The 26,491-nt window shown below is 36.9% G+C and overlaps 1 protein-coding gene across 1 annotated transcript in view; it reads right to left on the reverse strand.

The window, feature by feature from the left end:
- Window positions 1-20,713, reverse strand: part of STK38L (serine/threonine kinase 38 like) — a 68,880-nt gene extending 48,167 nt beyond the window's left edge. Inside the window, exons 1-2 of the mRNA XM_081125562.1 lie at window positions 20,611-20,713; window positions 15,424-15,499 (exon numbers count right to left, since the gene is read on the reverse strand). The gene's annotated coding sequence lies outside the window, so the exon portion shown is untranslated. The remainder of the gene's footprint in view (window positions 1-15,423; window positions 15,500-20,610) is intronic.
- Window positions 20,714-26,491: the final 5,778 nt, after the last annotated feature.

Below are 26,491 nucleotides of genomic sequence, written 5' to 3' on the forward strand. Positions count from 1 at the left end.
TATAAATCTGAAATTAGAAAATTCTGCCTATCTTTTAATTATTACCTCCTTACACTTTCAGGTTTTTTCAGCAGTGAGACTGTGGTACTAAACATCAAAACCTTGAAATCTATCTATTCTATTCTATGCCCATAACTTTATAAAATGTTAATACCAACTCAAATGTTATTGACAATAGCAATACAGAGTGGAGCAAAAGTAGGTTTACAGTTGTGAGTACACGAAACAGAGTATTCTTGTATTATTATTTATTAATTATTGTATTATTTTCCATACAAACTATAAATCTACTTTTGCCCTACCCTGTATATAATTCACAATAATTAACAAAACATTAACCATGTGCCAGATAATATGCTTAATATTTATATAAATATTATCGCATTTGATTTTGATCTTTGCATTAACCCTAAGAAGTGGTACATAAAGTACTGTCATTCTACAGCACAAAAAGATGAGGCTCAGAGGAAATGTGTATCTTATCCAATGACATTCAACCCAAACAAGCCTGTTAGACTCAGTAGCCCAGGATTCTGCACAACTATGCAGTAGTGCCTCTCCTAAACCATGTGAGGTATGTGGGCAGGTATTATTATCTCTACTCTTTTAAAAATCCGAGGCTCAGAAAATTGACAAGACTTGCACAAGGTCACACACTTAGAAATGGAGCCAGCATCAGGCTCCTAGCTCAGGGCCTCTACCACTCCACCTCTGATACTGGACTTGGTCCATTAAACAAATCATAACCACTCCAGAGGAATTAGCAAAGTATAAAATCCCCACCCTTGTTTTAAAAAAACACACAAAATGGCTTTGTCAACATTGCATAAAGGTCATGAGGTTCTAAAAAAAGAGCTAATAAAGTTTCTTTTTTGACACATCAAGGCCACCTTTAACTCAAGTCATAAAAGGAGCTAATTTAGAAAATAATGCTTTTCAGATTTCTGATGTGTGCATTTGTTTTTCCAATATTTATGTGTTTCTTTTATAGTCCACATTCAACTGCCAAAGTTCTCAGTACTTATCTGAGACTTGGGAAAAGGTTAAAGAGCAATTTTGTATCCCCAACCCACAGAGAAAACAATGTCTACAATTAATCCTCACAGACTCTGCCGCCAAATAACAAGCAGGTGCAATATTTTTGTGGTGGGGCTGCAGAGAGGGGTGAAAGAGGGTAGAGAGAAACATTAAAAACAAACCACATTTGGGGGGCTCATTTCTTCTAAGGGCATTGGCAGTTAACAAGATGATCTAGCCCTTGAATACAAGGAAGTTGCACCCAGTCTCACAAAGCCCAGATTCAATCACCTCAAACAGAAGTCTGGACTTCCCTCCAAGACAAATATGGAATTCAATCTGTGTGATGCCTTGAATGCAGCATATTAATTTGTAATCCTTTATTATGACCATACAAGGGAGGGAAAAGAGCTATCTTGCTAGTCCCTCCTTGAGGGGAAAGCAACAGAGGAAAAAGCATATTATTTAAATCCCATAGCAAAGTTTTCAAACTTTTCCATTAAGACACACACCCTGGCTGAGTCATCAGCATAATACCCTACAAGTGTATCACCTCAATACTAACTACCTTTTCTATACATGATTGTTCCAATTCTACGCTAATTCTATTCAGAATGGTTAAGAAGCTATAACTTCTTTCATTCTTTTAATGTAGTCATTTAACACTAATTTTTAGAGTAAATGCACTGACCTCATTCACTTAACTACTTAATCTACAGCTAAATTAATAAAGAAACCACATTGAGCAAAAATGGTATCTGAAAATAGCCAATAGCCAAAGCACTATTAACAACCTAAAGAAAACTGTTTCATGAACCAATGAGAATGTCTTAAATCCAAAATAAAAATTATTAGGAAATTCTCTTCACCTAAAGTTAGTATGTGGACATTTTTCAGTATGTTTAGCTATTTATCAAATAATTGAATAAGAGTTCCTATATGACAGTCTTTTAAGAGGATTCTATCTCAACTGGATAGTAACTAAGCTGGATCCAAGCTTGAAAATCAGTTGGAACCCTCTGTGGTATTTTAAAAACCATTCTCCACTGACTACTCTCCAAATATTTTAATATGGCATATGGAGGACTGAATGAAAGGTGATGAATTTCCTGAAGTCTTTCACAGGCCATGATCCACTCACAAAGATGCAAAGCTCTTCATAATGGAGAAGCCCAGCTCCAGGCTTTTCCTACCTTAAAAGTACTTGATCCCGTCACCACACTGAAAATGTGTTTCCCATTCTTTCCCCATCACATTAAAAATAAAACAAAACAAAAACAGAGTTTTAGGTGAATTCTTCTCTTAAAGCTAGAAATGAATTAATACTTGTTTGGATAACAAGCTGATAAATATTTCGTGAATCTACTTCTAAGACTGCAACTGGACTTGCCTGAGTTTAAATTCCTGATTCCACTCTTGCTATCTGTGTGATCTTAGAGGAGTTAATTAATCTGTCTGAGTCTTGGTATTCTCATCGATCAAAGGGATTCTGATGAGTTAATAAAGATTTAAAACATTAGCTCACACACAATAAGTGGTCAATTTAAAGAAATGATTACTATTATTATCATTGCTATCGTCACTGTTGTTAACTTGAAAATTATACTGTTAACATGTCTCTATGCCATTTCTCCAGAATGTGGAAAAATCAATCAAAAGATAATCAGGTCTCTGAACTACTTCTAAGCTTAAGAAAATAATACATTGATAGTTTGGTTAGCAAATTACATATTCTAATGAACTTAAGTCTGTGATTTAACATCATAAGGACTCAACTATAATAGTAGCTTAGGATTCATTTGGATCTCTTATGGGCAACTGTTACAGATTTCAGTCCCTACGTTATGAGGACTAAATTTTGGAAATCATGAAGCTAAAAATAATCACAATACATTTGGAGAGACAGATACATCTACAACTAGGCTACAACACAGAAAATGAAATTAATTTGAACAGAGGATTAAATGGGTTCATTTTTCCTGGGGTTTAAAAAACAAAAACAAAACCAGCAGCAACAACAACAAAAATGGTAATAAAGATTGAAAAGTTATAGGCCGTGAAATATAACATATGCAAAACGACTATGCCATGCTTATTACTATGTTTTCAAAGTTTTTTATAAAACCTAAACTACACATATTAAAATACTAAGGTAAAAAACATATTAGTATCATAGAAAGAAAAATAACCACAAAATAGCATATTTGCAACACCTAAAAACAGAGAATTAAATACACCAACAGTAAGATAGTATTAACAGCTATTTTTACTTGGTTCTTACTATGTATTAGGCACAGTTCTAAACAATATAAATGTGTCTTAACTTCATAAAGAATTCCTATGAATCAATACAAAAAAACACAAACAACAAAATTTTTAAAAAGGAGCAAAAATCCCAGATAGAAATTTCATGGAAAACACAAATGGCCTGTAAACAAAATTAAAGATGCTCAACTATAATTCTAATCAGAGAAATGAAAATTAAAACCCTAATGAGATATGATTTCACACACCTAAAAAGGAAAAAACTTAAAAAGCTGTCAATATGTTTTTGTTGGGGAACAATGGGAACTCTTACTGCTGGTGAAGGTATAAATTGGTACAACTGCTTTGGTGAACAGTTTGATATTACTCAGTAAATCTCAACATGCACATCCCCAATGCTCAAGCAATTCCGCTCCTTGGTATATACCATAAAGATACTCTTGCACATGTGGAACAGGGGCCAGTGCTTAACAAAGTCACTGGAGCATTGTTCCTACAGACAAAACAAAAACAAACAAACAAACAGGAAGCAACACAAATGACCACCAATAGAAGTGGAATAAAAAATATATAAACATATATATAGTTGTATATTCATATAAATGAAAACTACACAGAGTGAAAAAGAACAAAGTACCACTACATGGATAAACTCAGAAACAAAGCTGAAAATAAAGCAAGTCATAGAATATAATACACACTGTATGTTTCCATTTAACCAATGTAACCCCAATAAATTAAATAAAAATAAATAAAAATTTTTAAAATAAAGTTCAAAACAAGTAAACCTAGAAAATAACATTGAATCAATGAGATATATTCCTAGGTGATAAAACTAGTATAAGTAAAGCAAGGGAATGCTTACCATAAAATTAAAGGCATTCATTACCACTGGAGGAGGAAGGGGCATACAGGGAGCTGCTGGGACATTGGTTCTATTCTTAACCTCCACGGAAGATACTCTGGTGTCTATTTCATTATTTTTCCTTATACTGTACAGATGTATTTTATATTCTCATATGTGACACACTTTGAAAATTAAAGAAACAATTTAACATTTTTCTTTTAGATGAGTTGTAGGCAAGTCTACGTAATGGATTTATCATCTAAACAATGAAGACACTTCAGACTAAGAAAGTACCTATTTTAGAATAAAGAATATAAGAAAACCTAAAAACCTGCAACAGAAACAAAATCCACAAACTTTAAAATTGAACCAAACTAATTAACAAGCAGAAAAACAACAAAATGATATAAAGCATAATTTGTCCAAGTGTTCCCTACAAAACACTTTTTCTTGGATGTCTGAGGAAAAAACCATGTTCTGAGAGTAAAATAAATTTGGGGAATAATGAGTTATAAAGTAAATCTCTTAAAGGAACAGAATTTCCCAAACTCTTTGACTCTAGAATCTTTTAACATGGTGAATTACATAGTGATTCTTTTAGGACTTGTGTTTCACATAACACAAACTGGGAAACATTTTATAACACAGAGCCCATACTCAATCAAATACTGCCCCCAAGGCTGATGTGAGAGGAGAGAGATACTCCAGTAAAAGGTACTCGATATATAATAAGTCTTCAGTAGTGGACCTATCCAAGCCAAACCCTGGACAGCTGAGATCAAGACCCATAACCAAAAAGAACCCTTTATGAAATAAGGGAATGATCATTCTATGTGTTGTATGAACACAGACACAGCTTTATTGTGATTTCCTTGGGGGCAAAACATGATGTAGGCATAAAGTGCAACAGAAAAGGGTATGCATGGAATCAAAATTAAGGAAGAGGAACTGAATTTTAATAGTCTTGTTTCATTCTGTCAGTATTTTTTTTTTTTTTTTTAGTTAAGTACTATGTCTGGGTACTCTTCTAGGTGCTAGGGATACTGAGGTCTCTGCTTTCAGAGAGCTCATATCTAAGCAACAGCTAAAGAGTACATATTTCACAGAAGTTTACTGTAATATTATTAAGAGCAAAACATTCTGGAAGCAGTCTAAATGTTCAACAATAGAGCTGTGATTAAATAATGATAAATCCAAATGAGTTTTAAAATGCAGCTCTTTAAGAACAATATTTTTAAGCAGCAATTGATGATGAGAAAATTATCATGATGCAATGTTAAATGAAAAAAGCAGGCTATAAAAGTGTACATAGTACATACATATATGCATGTATTTCCTATCCCTTTATATGCATACAAAAAGTCCTCAAAGTTTGTAAATTATTTTTTTCTTTTTATCTTTTCTAATTTCCTAGTTCCTAAAATAGCATTACATGCCTTTTATCACCAAGGGAAAAAAAAGCTGTTAAAGTAATTTCAATCAACACAATACCAGGAACTCTTCAGATTTATGTATTAGATTCTATCCACCAACGCCAGTCCTTGAACCTCTGCCTTTGAACTCTCAGAGAGCTTAACCTTTCCTAGGCTTTTAAGGGATACTCTACAAGGATGAGTAATACACCTTGTTTCCATCCAACCTGTAGTCTCATATTTCTAGCTGTCTGCCGAACATTCCGACTTAAACGTCTTACAGAAAACTCCCTTTAATTATGTCCAAAAACAAATGCATAATTTTTCCCCGCTGCCAACCTTCTAGCAACCAAATTACTGTCCATGGAAAAAAGCTTTCTCCTGATCAGAATGCTTGGAAAATAGCCTTAATTCATTTCTCCCTTTCCTTTCAAGTTCATTAATACATGCTGTCAAAATCTGTCTCCCAATGCACCTTACTCTTCATTCTCACTTCCACCACGGGATCAGTCCAGGCCCTGATCGAACTGTCAGTGATGTTACTGAACTGGCATTCAAGTGGGTCTTCCTGATGCCATGTTCTCCCATCTCTAAGTCACAGCTCCTTCTGTAGAACTTGGATGATGTCATTTGTTGGCTCAAAAACTATTAAAGCTTTCTCCTTTCTACCACTCCAATCTATGCCTGGCTTTTATTAAGCCCCATAATTTGGATCCACCCTAACTACTTAACTTGATTTTCCGTTACTTGCTGGTCTCCTCCCTCATCAACCAAGAGACATGCCATAATCTGTCTTACCACCAAGCCTTGGAATATCTGAACTTAAAATAAACAGTCCTTCTTTTCCCCTCTATTTGTACTTAAAGAACCTACTGAATTTTCCTCTTCTACAATGCTTTTCTTGATTACCCCGACCTCATTTGTTTCACTTCTCAGAATTTGCCCAGCACTTACTACAAATCTCACAATTAAGCATTTAATTCCACACTCTCATGAAGGTGGACTTACTGTCATATATGTTAGTCATCTATTAAATTCATACTCCTTGAGGGCAAGGGCCATACCTTATTCTGTCCCCCATAGTATTTAGCATGACTCAGAGCTCTTAGAAAGTGCTCAATATTTGTTGACTGATTCAGCAACTTTAGCTCCAGCCTCTCTTTAACATGTATGTAGTGGTTTGGGCAGGTTGAGCACCATCCTAAGGGACATCAGAGAAGACTCTTAAGCACATTCTTACGGGGTCCTTGTAGGAATAATACTGTAGTGATGACAGGGTGGTCTCTATGCCCCATATTAGGGACAACAGAGACAAAGTTATAGGGAATAATACTGGGGGTTCTCCAAGTATATACAACTTCCAACCTCCATGAGAACAGGCACTAAGTCTTTTAAAAGACTGCTTTGATTAGAATGAATGTCAAACAGAACCGCATAAAACAAAAGACCTGAGTGGAGTCTTGCTTATTCACAGGACGATACTGCAAAAACCACCAAACCTCACTGAGCCTCCGTTTAAATCAAGAGGTGCCACGCTGCTATTGCTCAGGAGATGGTAACTGCCAAATGATCAGAAATATTTTCACATGCATAGTTGTAGTGCCCGTATTTATGAAGTTCTTTGGAGTCTTCAAAAGGCTCTCTACATACATGATCTTTTATTATCTGACCTTTCCTAAATACAAGGTGAAATGGACACAAAGTACCATTTAAAACAGAACTCATGTATAACAAATACTTTGTTTTACTCTGGATCTATGTTAAATACATTTACTTACCCATGTCATTCTAAAATTAAGAGCTACTTCAGAAATTGATTCAATGATTTTATGAATTTTCTTCTGTAGTGTAATATTTTAGAATGCTTAACCTATCAATACCTAGCAAAATTTGAATACTACTTAATTGTTTACATATTTCTATTTTACAATACCCTTGAGAGGTCGGTGCCACCCCTTTTCCATAGAGGAGCTCTCAGACCTGTGGTCATCCCACCACTCAAACCCTGCCTCTTTCCTCACTCAGCCTAGGAGAACGAAGGCCAAAACAAAAATGAAGAGCTGGGACGTGAGAACTGAAGCACCATACACAGAAGGCTGTAAGAGAGCTGCCCCCAAGGCACCGCAAATCTTCTGACTTGGCCAGCTGACTAGTGCACACATCATGACCCTGCATACAAATTTTGGGGAATGCCAGAAATACTCTCTGATGAATTATAAAAACGAGTGAGCTTTGCTGAAAGACAGGAGACAGAATACACAGTCTTTCAAAATAAGGAAAGAATATGAACATTACAAAAGAACATGGACATTACAAAACATTAACTGTTGCACTTATCCAGTCTGAGGAAAGTTCTAGAAGAGATAATAAAGCAAATGGTTTTTGAACAGACAAAGAAGGCTGGTCATTAGAAATCAGCATGGACTCAGGAAGAACAAATATTGCCAAGGAACTTTATTTCTTTTCTTTTCTTTTTCTTTTTTTTGCAGATCTACAAGACAAATAATCTATTTGACTCTTTGAAAGGTTATTTAATAAACTCCACTCACCAATTCTTTTGGGGGGTGGGGAGGAGGAGGAAGGAAGATGAAGAAAATGGGCTAATAGATGTGTTTACAAATGATTAAGCAAAAAAACTCAGAATGCTCATAAATAAATTCTTTAAGACTCACTGGGCTTAGGTAATTATATCACCTATGAACTAGATAAAGCTTTTGACAACATCTTATCAAAATGTGAGGATGACCAGAACCTGGAGACAGTAATCAAAAGTGGGAGAGTAGAGTCAGAACTCAAAACAATTTTAACAGAAGATTAACTTCATCAAATGAAACTTAATAGAGAAAAGGTAAAGAATTACATTTGGATTAAAAAAAATCAAAAGCTAAGTATAAATTGTGACAGATTGTATATACATAAAGAACAACTACAGATTTTTGTTGAATAAAATTTGACACAAACTAAAAGTGTGAGATGGCTGCCCCCAAACATTACCCAATCTTAACCTTAGGCTGAGTTAATAGACAAGTAAAATCAGGAACAAGGAAGGTGAATGCCACACTCAGCACTGTACTGGTTCGCTCATACCTGGAGAAGTTTTCAATACTTGGCAATGCCTTATAGTCAGTACAAAAGGACAAAATAAAATACCCTCATAAACTGAAATTAAGTCCCCCTCCGGGAGTAATATCGGCATGAAGCAAATGAAGTGGAAGACATTAGCTATCAACATAAGTAATTCCAATGTGTGACTGAAGATATTTGGGAACACCCAAGACCAACAAAAAGTGAGCAGGATGTAGAGAGGCAGGATTAAAATGTGAATTAAGGAAGCTAAAACCTTGTCAATTGTGTTTTCTTCTGGCCAAAGAAGACTGTGTTAACAGAGGAGTGTTACATTAATACGGGGTGGAGGAGGGTAAGCAGAAGTTTAACAAGCAAGATTCTGTCTGCACTCCCCCAAAGTTGTCCAAGGTGGAAGTGGACTAACCACATCTAGAGCAGCACTGGACAGACACGTGCATCCTTATGAAAAAGAGGCTCCATCAGGCTATCATACTCCCCATTGAGACTCCCCATTCTGATTAGAATGACTGGCTTCCCATGTAGGTTGTCCTATTGGGGTAACAATTGCTGGCCAAATGATACAAGTTTCCACTTTACTCACAGTTATATTAATAAATTCATTAACTGGTAGTCTTGTTTTTATGTCAGTCTCTTGGTCACTTGCTAAATATAAGTCAATTCCGAAAATCCTGATTTATTTCTGGACACACACACACACACACACACACACACAGAACTCATATTTATGGACCTGAAAAAGTGAGGCCTATACCTTAATTATGATGATCCATATCCAGATACTACACACCTATGAAGTCCTGCCTCTCTTTATGACAGCTGTAAATTTATCTAAAACTGAACCACACATTTTAAGAGAGAAAACTAACAAAATATAACACAGAGAAAGTGGTCAGGAAGGTAAAAGGTGTGAAATCCATGATATTTAAACAAATTAAACGAGCATGCTTAGCCTGAAACAGAGACAATATAAGATAGCTGATTTCAAATATCACTCTTTGGTAATAAGAAATTATCTCTAATTCTGTCATGAGAACCAGCTGAAAGTTGCATATGGAAGAACACTGTTCCATGCCTGGCACATAGTAAATGCTCAATAAGTCTTGGCACATGTTAGTTATGAATGTGTTTTAGGATATAAAAAAATGTCATGAAAGAGACATACAGAAGAGGCTATGGGAAAACAAAGAAGGAACACCTAAGCCACACAACAGATGGGAGGTCAAGAAAGGCATCACAGGAATTACCCAAAAGAATGTGGGAAAGGGCATTCCAGGAAGGAGTATGTAAGATCTAAGGTCAGAGAGAGCAATGAAAAATAAGGCCAGAAATCCAAAAAGGCACCACTTCTTAAAGAAACTCAGACTTGTATAGTTTGCTAAGGAGTCTGGAAGAGGCTACGGGGAATCACTGGAAATTTTAAGCATGGGAGATATATGATCAGTTTTACGTTTTAGGAGAACCCTATGGCAGCCACATGGAAGACGGACTGGAAGAAGGGCAAGTCTGGTAGAAGGGAGATGGCTAGTTCAGTAATTTGAAGCCTGAATGAAGATACTAACACTCGAGAGCACAGACAGAATTCAAGAGGTGGTAAGGAGGACTTAGCAGCAGCTGGATGTGAGTGACAAACAAGGAGGAGTCAAACAAGGCTTGAGCAACAAAACAGAGGATAATCTCACGCACTAGAAAAGTAAATTGCATGAGAAAGATTCGGGGAAGGAAAAAGCTAAAGTCAGCTCTGGGCAAGTTGAATCCTAGTTACCTGTGAAACATATCAAGGTGGTGATATATAAGAAGAGATAGACAATGAAGTCCCAAGCTTGAAGGGAGGGCTAAGCAAGATATACAGATCGGGAGTCATCATCACACAGTGGGCACTGAGGGTATCAGAGCACATAAGATCATCTAGACCCCAGAGTGTATGGAGTGTGAAAAAAAGAGGATTGGGGACAGAACACAGGACAATACCAACCATTCAAGGGAATGAAAGTTAGCTATCTTGTAATCTGTTAAGTTTCTTGTCTTTAGGCAAATACTAAACACCCACTTGTCGTGGATTAGAGGTAATTTACAGTAGAGAATTAAACTAGATGACCTCTACAGTACCTTTCAACTCTGGAAAAAGTCAAAGACGTTAATTTAATCCAGTATTTCTTACAATCTGAGAAATAGCTTTTTGTTACCATTCAGAAAAACTAAAGTAATACCTATTTTTATTCCTTGGCTTATTCCTTAGTCCAATGATGAAAATACATTTTGAAAAATTAGTTTTTAGTGTTTGATAATACTTTTTTCTGAAAGTGAAGGAGTACTTGGGTTACCTGGACAGGCAAGCTCGGGCCCTAGATCTCATTCTTACCCTGTTTTCCCCTCTGTGGCCCCAGTTATATGGTTGGTATGAGAATGCAGTTTTATCCAAACACCTCTTCCTATTTATTTCATTCTTCCCTTCCCTTTCTGGCACCTTCTGCCTAACTAGGACTAGACATAATTTATGGGTTTAAGTCTGAAAGGTTTTATTACATTTCAGAAATGTGCCTATAATTTTCACTAATATTTACAGTGTGTTGGTTTGTTTCCCTTTCTGCTCAATTCGAAAAACAGAGAAACACAGGTACATATACATTTTTTTATTAAATCAAACAATACTTTATTACAATAAACTGTCATTTTTGGCATAACAATACACCCAGTGTATTTCTAGAAAGGATTACTGGCAGTTTGACTTAATCTTAAAATATGGCACTGGTCCCACCAAGTGGCACCTGGAACAGGTGTCAGGGGAACTTGACATCTTTTAACCTTATGCACCTTTTCTTCTGCCCCCATCCTATGGCTCTCCTGCCAGTCTGCAAGCTTCCTTTTTCTTTTCCTGTTCTTGTCTTTCACTTTCCTTCCTGTAGTATCCATAAACTTTTATTATTACCACTAATTGCTCTAAAGCTAACACAGCTGCCAAACCCAGCCTAGAAATACAATGGATGTAATTCTAATTGGAGTCCACAATTAACTTTTTGGTTGTTCTTAGAAAACTTAACTGTATTCTGTTTCAGTTGCCCAATCCACAAGACAGAAAAAAAAATATGGCTGTAGAAAGTAAACCTATGTGAAGAAAAAAACCTAGAGTGCTTTTCAGCTCCAGCAGTCTAATACTGATTATACATACTAAGTTCAGAATCATGATTTGCAAATGAAGGTTTCTGAAGGACCAAAAAAGGTGGGACAGGGGGAAACTACAGACAATGTTTGACACCATCTGAAGTTTACAGTCATGCTAAGTTATTAAAATACAGGAAGGGTTAAGTAGAGGAGATGGAAAGAAATCAAGGCTAGAATCAAAATTAAAGAACTTTGGCACTAGATATGACAGTTCGGGGAAATTTTTAAGGGTTCTATAAAACTTTATGGGAAAGGTAAATAATTATGTTACTACCACAATTCCCTCCCTCAAGTCAAGCGCTCTTGACACTATGCTTCGATGCTGCATTCTCCATACACAATCCTAGTTGCTCTAGGCATTCATCAGAGAAAAGGTCTTTTGTGGATTTTTTTCTCTCTTAATCTTTCTGGCTAATCGTATCTTTACCTACTCTGCTTAATCTCCCAAAAAGGAAGCAAGAGACAATGTTATCACTGGCAGTACACCTGCAGGCTGGGGGTGCGGGTGTGGGTGCAGGTGGGAAGCACAGCACAGGTGCTTCCACCAGACTGCAAGAAACAACAGAAACCCTTACAAAAGCTCAGAGCACTAACGCTGGATAAAGTACACATTTTAAAAATGGCAAATACAAAGTTATTTTATAAAGACAAGTTAATTTATCCTATCTAGCCTCATGTCCCAATCCTAAAATAATCCAGGTTCTCATGGCTGCCTAAACAGTCTTTACATCTCTATGCTGTAATGTCCTCCCGCTGCTTGTTGGCCTGAAAAATTCCCAACTCACCCTTCAAGTCTAAGCTCAAACACTACCACCTCCAGGGGAAGCTTCTTTGATTCTCCCAAACCTGTGCTCCTTTCCCTTGAGCGCTCCTCTCGCTGCTCCTTCATTACAGCAGCGATGTGCTAGTGCAATTATTTCTATACCTGTGAGTGTAGCTCTGTGGTTACCTTCGTGCTTTCTGAGGGAACACCAGTACCTTTCCATCGCTGCATCTCCTGGTACACAGGACATACCTCACAGGTCATCCCTAGGTCTCAACACTCATCCATCCAAGTCTCTTCCTTCCAATCTCACCTAGTTTAGAACTTCATTTTATCTATCTCCTAGGTGATAATGATTATTATTATTATTTTAGAATTTCTTTCCTTTTTGGAGGATATGTTTTTATTGATTTGAGAGAGAGAGGAAGGGAGAGAGAGAGAGAAACATCAATGTGAGAAACACTGATGAGTTCCCTCCGGTACATGCCCCGACCAGGGACTGAACCTAAAACCTAGGCATGTGCCCTGATTGGGAATGGAACCCACAACCTCTGGAGTACAGACGTTCCAACCAACTGAGCCAGCAGCCAGGCCTCTCCTAGATTATTTAAATTAGTCTCTTCACTGGTCTTCCGATTTCTGGGCTCTCTTCCCTTAAATCCATTCCACAGACACTACTGCCACTGTAATCTTACTAAATTACAACTTTAATTAAATGTACCAGGTTGAGCAGTTGATGATGGAGAGAATGAAAAGCTGAAAAACACCTGTTCTCTAAGCTCAATGGGCTCAAATCCAATAGGGCAGAGAGAGAAGTAAATAATTAAGTAAATAAGTAAATAATTTATCAGGTGTTATAGAAATATATCCAACTCATGCTAATCCCTCAGCCCAGCATGTCCTTTCCTTTAAATGGTCAATTCATATTTCTCTTTATATAGGAAGCCTTCCTAATCTCTCCAGCCAGAAGCAATCTCTCCTTCCTCTGCTCCCACAGTGCCCTGTTACTCGCTGATCACTTTCTGAGTTTATACCCATACATTCATGTCTGTTACTGGATGAAACCTTTCTAAATGGAAGGGGAATATATTTTACTCGTCTCTATTTTGCCATGGTACCTAATACAGTGCCATGCAAATAGCTGATTATTATTGAATTATGATGGTTAACCTCACTAAAACATTATGAGTCTGTGATTCTTTCAGGATTTGGCAGTATTAAGAATACCAATTGGCCAAATATATGCAATTCAAGACTGGAAATTTTTCCACTCTATCCACTAAAATAGAAAATGTCTATTCTGTTTGGCTAGATAATAGTGGACATATGGAGACTATCCTCGACCAGATTTGAAAGATGTGCCCAAATGAAACAGACCTCTATTGTAAAAACACAACAAAAGGCAACTCCCTAGTTCTATAAATCAGGCAGTCCGCCTCTGCTGACAAATACAGAAAATTATGAAGGGCAAATATGGTGTGGTGTTTCCGTAATGGGGGCAAGTCAATGGGCAAATGCTTAACTAAGTAAAAATGTCCAAAGCTTAGTAAAAATTAAATTCATTAAAACAAGATACTGGCACATAAAAATATTTTAAAAATGGATCATTAAATAAGCTCTTTGATCCCTCAAATAATACAGCTTTCCAGAGGGGAATACTTAGAGCTTTTATCCATTCTTTAAAGTCTACAGCCAATTTCCTGCAACAGTGCTACCCGTAAGGTACCTCATCAAGTCCTTATTAGGATCCCGAGTTCTTTAATTTCACTTTTGAAGTTCTGCCTATCTTCCCTCTACCCCATTCCTTCATGATAATTGTTTTAGTTAAATGTAACAGTTGTGTGCAGAATGAGGTAGACAGCAACTTAACTATCATTCACTGAATCAGAAGAATTGAAGAGTTTTAACATTTCATGATTTAAAATGCAGCACTGAAATTCCAACTTCTCAATTTTGGCCAAAAACAAAGCTCAAAACTATAACATCTTTTAAGAAAACGCTGTGCTATAATGATATTTATCTGCTCCTAATTGGCTTGAATGAAGTCAGAACATCTGATTATATCATTTATTTCAGCATTAAAATTGCTAAGGGCAAAAACTGTGTCTCATCAACAAATTTTGTGGAGTCCTTAGCAAACTGCCTGTAACAACTTTTAATCTAAAGACCTATGTTTAAGTTTGCTATTAGAATTAAGTAAGATGTATAAAAATGCTTTATAAAACTCTAAAGCACAATACAAATATAAGATGTTACTGACATTATTCTTACAATAAGCTCTCTCCAAGAGCAAGTCCCCCTCTATAGGAAATCTGAACAGAGCCGAATTATTTCTGTATACTTTTCCCATGAGAATTTATGTTTGACATGCAAAACTGTAAATAACTCCTAAAAAGAGGAGGGAGAGAGGGAAAAAAGATAACTCAGGTGGGACTAAAAGAAGGAGGTAAATTAAATAGCAAAGGCGTTTTTGTAATAAAATAAAGCGATACAAGAGAAAGCAAACCTGGATCTTAGGGATCAATTTCTAACTCTTACATTTCCTATCTGCCTAGGTGACTCTGGTCACTTCACTTCTCTAGGCTCCAGTTTCCTCATTTGTTAGTAGAGATTAAATGAGATAATACTTATATAAAGTACTTAGCACTATGTCTGGTACATAGTAATGATAAGTAAATGGTTACCATTGCTGATTAAATAATTATGACACCCAAACCCTAACTGGTGACATTAAGGAAGAAAAATGAGCCAAGAACATGTTAGAAGGGAAGATGACATATAGAGAGCTAAATTTATATATTACTGTTGGGAGACAAAACTTGAGAAACATAGATTATACAAAGCATTTTCATATAAATGTCCAAATTACTTACTGTGTCTCCAGGACTGCTGAAGAATCTAGAGAACCGAAGCCAATATCTCCAAGTCATAAAAGCAGAACAGCAGTGACTATATGGAAGAACAGGACAAAAAATCAAAATAAAATTTTTAAAATGTTCTCACTGGTGTATACAGAAGCTTCTTTGTATACAGGCTTTCGATTTTCTAAATTTTCATAGACAGAATGAAAGCTAGGCCCCACAGCAAAGGACAACAACTCTGCATGCCAAAAATAGATGGTATTAGCAATCATGCACAGCCACTTAAGTTTCTACCATCTTGTTCTTTATTCTGGGCACATTGCTGTATTTGTGGTTGATTTTGAGGTGTTAAATATTATTAACTCCATCATATTAAGTAATTGCAAAAGCAGTAAAGTATCCCTAAATTAGGAAGAATAGAATCCTCTCCTGAATCAGATGAAGAGAGAGCAAATAATCGTAAAAGGTAAGAAAACAATGGATGCTGCCTGTGCTTATGAGATCAGAGACTCGTATACTGTAACACAAAAAATCCATACCTGTGGAATCAATAAGATTCAGAAAAAAACAAGGAAAACAAGAGACCTTCTGCATGTGTAGCCAGAGAATCAACATCCTCTCAGGTTGTCAACTGGTCTAATGTTAATTCAGGGGACAGCAAGTAGTTTATTTAATAATTTAAAAGCTGAGCATAATACAAGTGCTACTATCATAAGCTACAGATAAACTGCCAAAGTTTGAGGCCTTTTTGAATTTACACAACACCAATGTTAGCTTACGATATGATATGTAACTGCTAAGGTCTTCCCTAAGAGAACACCTAAGACGGGGGCTACCTGTCTCAGTGGATTTTCAATGTAGACAAAACTAGTCTATTATGGGAAAAGATCCCCTAAAATTTCTATCAGCAAGGAGGTGAGAGTAGGTGTCTGGTTTCTTTTTTACTTAGAATAACTATTCAAAACCAAACTTGTACTTAGAGGAACATATAACTTTCCTACAACAAACCACAGTTGACTTATAAATATCTCCATGAAATTACGGGTTTAGATCCTGAAAATTTTGTCAATCAGGGGTGATAAATGAAAATAATATCCCATCACCTATTAATTTAAACTCTGTATAAAAAAATCTTTAAAAAAAATTTTGCCACATTTATCTTATTATAATAACATAAATATATGGGCTTTATATCTTGACTTTAGTTCTGCTACTTTTCCCATTAGGTTTTAAACTCATCAACCATAAATTACCCTACTGTAGGCGTTTTCTAGAACCTACATCACTCAGACAAGGAGAGAGCACTTACTATATTCATTCACAGAGACTGTACCTCTGGAGTTCCACTTAAAACTGAGTCAGAAGGACACTGACAAAGGAGCTGAATGGGTCCATATCTTGCTAGACAGGTAAGGATAGGCAGTACCCCTACCTCTGCCTAGATATATTTTTTTCCTAATCTTTAAATCCACTTTTTATTGTGATGCCAATACTTAGATAACCAATAAAAAATGTGAACTATGCCTGAAACTTCATAAATAAAATTAACTGGACCATTCATTCAACAAAGCAGTATTTATTGAGTAGGCCTATGCTAGGCACAGTGTATTTCTATAGTACCTTTTATTTTACAACCCCAAAAAGCTTTCAAAGTTGCCCTAACATAAATTATCAGTGACTGAATGTCTCTCATTTTACACATGTACAAAACTCTATTCAAAATCCTGATTCAGGCATTAAAAATTTAACTGTTTGTGGAAATAAAAACTAAAAGGGCCTAAACTGGCATTTGATCATTAAACAAATTCCAACTTCACAATTCAATCCAAAAAATATCCAGTGCCAAGTGATTTTTAAAAATTACAAGCCAAATTACATGGTTCAAAAATTCCATTATAGGCAAAGGAGTTAATATAGTTATAACTTCTTATTTCTAAATCCTTAAGTATATGCTACTAAGTATGAAGTGCAATTTATCAGAAATCCCACTCAATGGTTACCTTTCATTCGCACAAAGAGCAACTTCCAAAAATTGGTTAAATATCTAACATGCCAAAAACAACTTATTTACCTGCGTTTTCATTATTTTGGAGCTCTTTCTAGAAAATTGACCCCTAAATTTAGGTGCCAGAAAAACATATTTTCCCAAATCAATTCTTTGAAACTACAGACCTGAGAAAGATCATCAAGAATGGGAGAGAAAATAACGAGAGTGATTAAGCACAGGGATATAGATATAAGCTGGAATGCCTGGGTTGCAATCCTTGTTCTACCATTTTCTAGTTATCTGATCTTCGTAACTCAGTTACCCCATCTGCAAAACGGAATAAAAATACTTAATCCATATTGTTGTTGTACAGCTTAAACACAGGTAAATTACTACATGTAAGCATTTATCAGCAAGTAGCATTATGTAAAGTGTTTGCTTATTATGATTATCATATGACTAGATAATTCAAATCATCTACACAAATGCCTTGCCCTACTCAGAGCCTTCCCTAACTGGCCTAGTAGAATTGAATCCCTCCCTCCTTGATTTGTCCACAAAGTGCATTGTGTATTATAGTTATATGGGTAAAATTCCCTTCCATTAGATTATATCTCCTTGAAGATAGAGACCACATCTGAGTATAATGGGTAGCAAAGACTGTTCCTTGTTGCCCTTCATTTCTCTCACTCTCTCTCTAAAGGTTCTGAATAATAATACCCTGCTAATTAGCAAACCTTTACCTGCAGACAGGAGCTTTACATACCAAGTGCACTTTGATAAATATCCTCTTAAGGCTTAAAAAGAAATTTGGGGGTGGGGGTGGACAAGAGGAAAGAAGGATTCACTGATAATTTTTAAACTAATGATCAAGAATATCTTTTAAAATTAATTTATTTTTAAATTTTTCTTATGCTTTAAAAGCTTATTTTCATTATCCCATTCAAAAAGCCCATGGTGCTTTTAATATAAAAATACAGTAGCATAATTTCTGCATATGTCATGTTAACCTAATCATAACTTGCCCATCTGCTGACTTTAATGTAATCACAGGGATGCTGGATGACAATATGCTTGCTTGATTCACCCTACACTATTTATGTAAAATAAAATCATTTTAACTTTACATCAAGATGGAAATCTTTCTGGCTTTGATTTTCGCCCCATTTTCCCTCTTAACAAAGTGAGACTCACTCACACTCTCACACACACAGGCCTCCAATTTATCTAGGATTACCTGAGAAAGCCCGTTCTAAATTATCCAACTTTGGCAACACAATGCCGTTGCTTTTACTTAGAGAGAATAGAACTTTTAAAAAAAGAAATGGCAGAACCGAAAACATTGCTTTGTTACCATTTTCTACAAAGTACAATTTTTCCTTTCTTTTTATAATGTGCTACCTTTTGAAATTAAATTTTCAGCATAAAAACAGCTGAGGACACCTATTTACTTGCACAAATATTCCTAGTCTCTATTCTTTGACTAGGATTCTTTGAATTTGATCTCAACTTTAAAACAAATGCAAAAACCAAAGGCTAAAGAATAACTGCACCTATTTAACATGGTCTTTCTAATTTTTTCATTTCCCAGTGGCAGGGCTTTTCAAAGGAGTACAAAAAGTACACCCTATTTGTTTCTCATTCTAAACACATCCCAACCAATGGGAAACATTATCAGCCATCTTAAAGAAGAGTGCAAAGTGCAAAGCTAACACAGATCAAACCAAAAAATTTTTTATTCATTGTACTTCTTTTCAGATCAGAATTTTTCACATAAAAGTACTTTGATGAACCTATGCAATGAACAAATGTCATCATAATTTAATAACATATTTAAACTAATTTCTCTCCCCTCAAATAGTCACAAGAGTGGCTAATTCACATACAATACCTCTCAGTTACTGGGCAGAGAGCATAATAAACTTAATTGTTTTATATATCCTGAGGCATACAAAGAAACGCAAATCGAACACAAAGAGTTTTCCAGTGTCATGTACACATATATGATTGAGACAATGAACTTTCGAAAACCTTCACTGGGTAAGTAAAATGGCTTTAAATAACAACCCTGCCTTTCAAGTAGGGAGACCTGACAAGTTTAAACCCCTCCACCCCCAGAGGCCAAAAGACACGGTCTCCTTGGTCAATCCCCGTCTTATAACCAGGAGTCTTAAGTTAAAACAAAGCTGTATCCTCGGATTTTAGCCGTAATAAAGCCAATACTCAGGCCTTTTCCGAGCAATTGGCTTCTATCAAAACTTATCAGAAGTTACGTGAACAAGAGCGTTGGTTCTGCATTTTATCAAGTGAAGAGCAGAATCACACTCGTGGACAAGCCACCGCTACTTCCAGCACCACCAGCTCCACACCCCCGCCCCGCTTCTCTTCCTACCTTTCCTCTTAAACTACGACCTGAAAAGCGAGCCACAAAAGTAGCCTCAGTGAACGGGAGGCTACTGGTGTTGAAAATAAAGTTTGTTCCTTTGCTGTCAACCTGACAACTTTCTAAAGGTGAAATGTCTCCTACTCAATCGGGGCCAACCTTGCTTATTCGCAAACCAAACCACCGCTCGTCCGCCTGCGACAGTAAAGGTGGAAAAGGGGAGTGGGAGGAAATGCTGCCGAAAAGAAGGGTCTACGGTTCCCGAGGTGGGGACAGATTTTGGGGGGACCGGCTTTGAGCACTCCCTGGCTTCTGGGAGCTGGGCGGCTTTACCGGGTCTGAGAAATGTTTAGCGATCTGACGCATCAGTTTTTAGGAACGGTACACACAGAGCCCCCACGACACACGAACCGCGCCTAGAACCCTCCCTCTCGGGGACATCGGCCGGAGGGCACGGGACCGGAGGGCCCGGGATACCAGGAGAGGACCCACGACATTTGTTATTGTTTACCAAGCCCAGGCAGGGACGGGAGCCGGGCGCTCGAGGGCCGATGAGTGGAAGGGTGAAAGGAGCGAGGAAGGACAAAGATTCCTCCCCGGGCTCCAGGCTACCTCTCCGGACACCCGGGCCGGCATCACCTCGGGGAACAAGAGGGCCAAGGCCGTCGCCGGAGCTTCACCGGAGACATTACCAGCCCCGAAATGAGCCAGGCTTTCCCCTGGACGCCCAAAGACACACAAGATCTCTTCCTTCTGCTCGAAGAGTTCGGGCAGGTGCGGCAGCCCGGCGCCCTCGTACCCCTCCTGACCCCGGCATCCGCGCACTCACCTGTCTCCGGTCGCGCCGGCGGCCGGCTCAGCCTCCGCGCAGACCTCAGCCGGCCCGGCGCCCGTCCGCTCCCTTCAGCCAGCTCCGCCCTCGCCCCGCCCCCGGGAGGTGGGACTGGCGGCCGCGCCGGAATCTCGGGGCGGCCTCCCTGAACTCTCGCGAGCCCTCCCTCCTTGGTTTCTCGGTACTGGGCCCGTCCCACTCGGCCCTGACGTCAAACGCACCACAGCCGGAAGTAGCCTTCTGTCGTCACGCTGGCCTCCTGCCCCACCCATCTGCGCCTGGGGAATTTCTGATTGGCCCGGGCGGAGTTGACGGGAGAGTCACCGCTGCAAAAACCTCACGTCATTTCTCTCTTCTCTGCTCAGAGCTGCTTCAGGCCACTTTGAGAGTGTGTTGTCACATGAGTCACAAGTCCTAAATGTGGTCAGAGTTTTTTCCAAGACTTCACAATGTAATGCAAAGAGTGTTAGAAATAGAGGCTGAGGGATAAATCTCCACCAATTCACACATTTTTCAGATTAGGAAAATATAGTCCAAGAAGATGGATTGGCTGACCAAGTTATTTTTAGTCAGTAGCTATGGGATCTAGAAGCCACCCAGGTTCCCTGGCCCCTTTCCATGTCGTTCTCTAGAGAATTGAGAGGGGCTCAGATTAAAAAACCACAGAAAAATTTGATGCCAAATATGAAATTTTTGCCTGCATTATCTTGGAAGATCTAAAATAACTGACAATACTGACCTAATTTTTCATTAGGATCAGAGAACTAGGAGGAAAATCACCTCCCTGTAATATGGCACGGAAGTGATGGCTTTGGGAAGATGATGCATTTGAATTTTAGGAGAAAACTTATTGGGCAAAACAAATAAGAGAATTGTTCCCAATTATCATTGACAGTTTATCTTTAATCTGAATACTGGAAGTTTTATAAAATACTCTTAGCTTTTAGATGACTAAGATAATATAGAAAGCTGGTACTGTGCTTGCAAAAAATCTAATTCAGAGATGCCAACCATTACCTTTAATTTCACCAAAAGCAGGTGACCGGTGCACAAGACTTAGGGAAGAATCATGACATCACTTCTCTCTCTTTTTTTTGCACTTATGCTTTCTCATACATAGCTAGGTAGAGTAAAAAGCACTAGTCTGATAATTAGGGTATTCTTGGGGAAATAGTTCCACCTATAGCATCTGATCATTTGGAGGCTCAAATGGCAATTGCCATATACAACCAAAAGGAGGTTTAATAGTGATCAAATATGCTTGACAGAGATCTATACACCTCCCTTCCGTGTGAGTGCGTACACTAATTCAAGTGGGTAGTATTAAGAACAGTTCATGGAGTGCTCTACAGAACATTTATGTTTTCAAAAGTGTCATACTTTTGTCATAGCATTAAAGTAATATGGACTACTCAAGGGTATCAGATAAGGATAATATGGGATAGGCTAAAACTTTGACCCCCAGTTTCTAAATTGAGGCCATTCTAAACATTCCCACAGGAGGTTGTTGAAGGTTCCTGAATTGAAACAAATTTAGAGCCAAGTGTCCGTTTGGAAGCTTGGTGAAATCTATGGACCCTTTTTGAGAATAGTGTTCTTAAATGCATAAAATAAACTATCTAGGGCTGCAAAAGAAATTGATTATGTGAATATACAGTTATCAAAATACTAAAAAGTAAATTTGCAATATAGTTATGTAGTAGGCAGCTTCTAAAATGACTCTCAATAATCCTCACCTTCTGGCACTCCTGTCTTGCACTGAGTGTGGGCTGGACCTAGTGATTTGGTTCTGAAAAAGAGAAAAAGCAAAAGCGATGGTTTACCACTTCCATCCTTAGGTTACAAATAGACTGGCTTCCATCTTGACCATCCTTTCTTCCTCTCTCACTCTGATGGAAGCCAGCTGCCGTGCTGTGACCTATCTAATGAAGAGGTCCATGTGGCAGAGAACTGAGAATGGTCTCCAGTCTATAGTCACCAAGGAATTGAGGCACTCAGTCCAACAACCGGTGAGGAACTGAAATCTGCCAACAACCATATAAGTGAGCTTGGAAGCAGATTTTCTCCTAATTGAGCTTTGAGATGACTGCAGCCCCAGCTAACACTTTAATTGCAGCATGGTAAAAGACACTGAGCCAACAAACCCAGCCAAGCCATGCCAGATTCCTGGACCACAAGACTGTGAGATAAATATTTGTTGTTTTAAGGCACTAATTTTGGGTATAATTTGTTACATAGCTGTAGATAACTAGCAGTTACATATTTGAGTCTTTATTAATGCATTTTATAACAAGATTAGTACCTACAGAAATTTTTCAGTAGTGATGCACATAAATAGTATTTTGAGATATCTGCAACAACTTTTATGTGGTAGTAACTATGTGTGATTTCTACTGGAGTCAACGACACAGGTTGTTAATATTAGCTACAGTCATAATAGAAGAAATGCTCATTTTCTATTAGGGTTTAGTGGAAAAAAATATACATATATGTTAAAATATAAGTATACATTTTCTTTTTTCCACCAAAGTTCACAGACCCAGATTAAGAACCCTTGGGCTAAATAATAGATCGTTTGTAGGGCCTTCCAAAACTCTTACTAGCAACTTTTTCAGACATTAGAATTAAAGTTTAGGTAATAAGTCCAGGTAACAGATCTACACCATGGCCATTGCTAACTTTATTAACCTATAGTTGAACATGAATGTTTATCCCCTATCTTTCACTTATTCCCTCTTCTTTAAATTTATGCTAAATGTAGGTTGACAGACTAACATTGTAGGCCAGAGAGAGTGCAAAAAATTATGGTGAAAACATTTTCAGCACTCAGAATTCATCTGATTTTTGTTTACAGTGAAATTGTAAGCTCCTTGACTGTAAGGATTTTTAGTATTACTTTCACTCTCTTAGGCCTATTAGCAAATAACCAATAACAATGTCAATGCCAAATGACAGCAGTACTATAAATGATAATAGAAGGAAACTATTAATAAAACCTTTCCACCAAGTGAGTGAGGATGCTTTTCTATATATGTAATTTTGCAACCATAGGACATGGTTAAACCATATTTAGAGGATAATTTATTGCTTTAAATGCATTTAACAGAATATACAAAAATGTAAAAACAAATGAACCAAGCTCTCAACATGAAAAAGAAAACAAAATAAATCCAAAGAAAGAATGTAAAGATTATAGGAGTCCATGACCCTTAGGTGCAACAAGTATTATAGATAAAATATGCAAGGAATCATATAGATCACTCTGTTTTTCAGATGGATGTAAATTCTGTTATAATTAACAAATTCAAATATGATTCTAAAAGATAAAGGCAAAAATTAATGCAATAGGGAATTTTTTTAAAAAGACTAAATTTGACCAATAACAACCAAAAGGTGATTCTTTAAAAAGGCAAAGAAATTGGAAAAACTTTGGCAAGACTAATCCAGGAAAAAAAGAAAAGACACAAATGGTAAGAATGATAATAGAGGTGTGGAGATTTTTAAAGCATAAAAAATATGATTAAAAATGAGAGAGACAGACTATTGAGACAAGCTGGTTGAGCATTCACTTCTATGTGAATAAAAGAGTAATGTTAATTCCTGATTTGCTCCATAGATAGACAAATAAGAGTAGCTAATATTTATTAAGTTCTTTCTGTGTGCCAACCATTGGGCTCTTTGCTTGTCCCATCTCATTTAATCTTTACAATAAGCCTGTGAGTTAGGTATTATTATCCCAGTTTACAAATGACAAAACTGAGGCTCAGAGAGCTGTAGTGACTTACCTAAGGCCATCCCAATAGCAAGTGATAAAGCCAACTACCCAGATTGCAAATAGTAAGTAATAGAAACACTGATCAACTACAAAAACATGGAATCTAGACACAGAAACTAGTTTGAAGTGACTTGCCTATTTACAATGTGCTCTATGAATGTTAGCTATTACTATTATTATGATAATCCCATACTTTAAATGGTCTTAAGAAGGCCACCACCTAGGTGGAAGAGGGCATAGAGGGGATAAACGGTGATAGAAAATTTTTTTTTTGTAAAAAAGAAGACCACCACCTCAAACACGCAGAGATATGGGCAGAAGTGCACTTTCTAAAATGTTTATCCCAGCATTAATTACTAACTGTGAAAAGTTGGAACTAATCTAGATGTGTAAAGATAGGGATTAGTATAATAAATTATGATGAGTCTATACAGTGTAATGTGTTGAAAATCATATGTAGATATGTATGTGTTAAAATCATATGTAAATAAATGGTTAATGACATGGGAGGGTGTTCAGAATATATTGTTAGGTATGGGAGATCTTTTAAAGCAGGTTACTGATAGTGTAGGATCTTTTGTATAAAAATTATTTGAAGATAATATATGTGTGTATGTATATATGCACAATATACATTATTTGTATGTTATGTTTGAAGATCGAAAAGTAAAACACTAAAATAAAAGTTTTCTCTTAATGTGATTATGAAAACAAAATGATTATGATGTACTGTTATGCAAATAGATTTAAAAAGAAGGAGAGAAAAAGAATAGGTGCTTTTCAGTTTTCCTGGAAGGCTCTCCTAATAGAAATCCATTAATTTTTTTACTATGGAAAAAATGGAAATTTGCTGGAATAAAAATAAAAAAATTGAACAGGCCTTTTCAGATCAACACAAAGCATGCTTGACTCCTGGCTCCTCTTTTCATAGCCATGACTTTCAAAGGGGATCTAACCCAACTGGCTTAAGTGCAATTGAGTTTGTATGTTTGAAAATAAAGCTCTGTTCTGCAAGCTTCAGGAGCCTTTCATTAGGCCATTTAATCGAATGCATGACAATCCATTCAGAACTCTTACCAGACTGCCTTCTGCAAAGCAGTTTATAAACCTGGAAACAATGACTTGTAATTGATCCCTGCTTTAAATTTTAACTGGCTTGACCAAACTGCTATTTATCACCTAGAGTTTAAAGCATTACAAGAAGTAGGCAATTTCTCTCCAAAAGTGAAAAATCACCTATGTAAATCAGAAGCCTGAAGAAAAACATTAAGAAAAGGTGAAAAATATAATGATCTCTTTGTATTATGTTTATTGCTCTGCAAAGTGTAACAAAGAACCAGAGGGGATGTGTATTCCAAGGACCTGGTTCTGTTACCACCTATATGACCTTACACAGATCAAAAAAAGTTCTCTGAAGTCCTGTTTCCTCTTCTATAAAATGGGAGAACATCAACCCAATAGTTGCTGCAAAGATGAATATAATTGTATCTGGTGAAAGCACTTTGCAAACCATAAAACACCATTGCCATAATGGAAAGAATGCTGGTCTGAAGATAGATCTGCTTGAATAATAGCTATTTCTTAGGATCACTGTGAGATTAAGTGAAATTAAATGAGATAATATAAATTAAGCATCTAGTATAGGACCCAGAATATACTCACACTGAATTCAAGGTGGCTATTATTGTTACCACTCATACTAATAATTAGTGATATAACAAAAACACATGTTTCAGAATGAAACCCTTTTCTTTTGTCAATTACAAATCAAATGGATTCTCTACATTTAAGGGACATTTTTGCGAAATTTACATTCATGAAGAGAGAAAAAGCCCGTCAGACTTTTCTTGCTTTGATTCTTATCTGCTCTCTACAAATTTTTACAAATGTCTGATACTAACAGAGATACAGACGGAGTGGATTTTATATCTGTGAAATAAGAAATATAGTGCTGGTGCGTAAGATGAGGCTAAGCGATGCTTCAGTAACAAATAATCACAGAATTTTCATGGCTTCAAGGAGTGAGGATTTATTTATGTATGCTTTATGTCCTTTGCAGGTCAGCAATAAGGCTTTGCTCATCAGAATCACTCAGACTAAAAC

This window comes from Miniopterus schreibersii, assembly GCF_964146895.1.
Source record: "Miniopterus schreibersii genome assembly, chromosome: 2".
NCBI classification, from domain to species: Eukaryota; Metazoa; Chordata; class Mammalia; order Chiroptera; family Miniopteridae; genus Miniopterus; species Miniopterus schreibersii.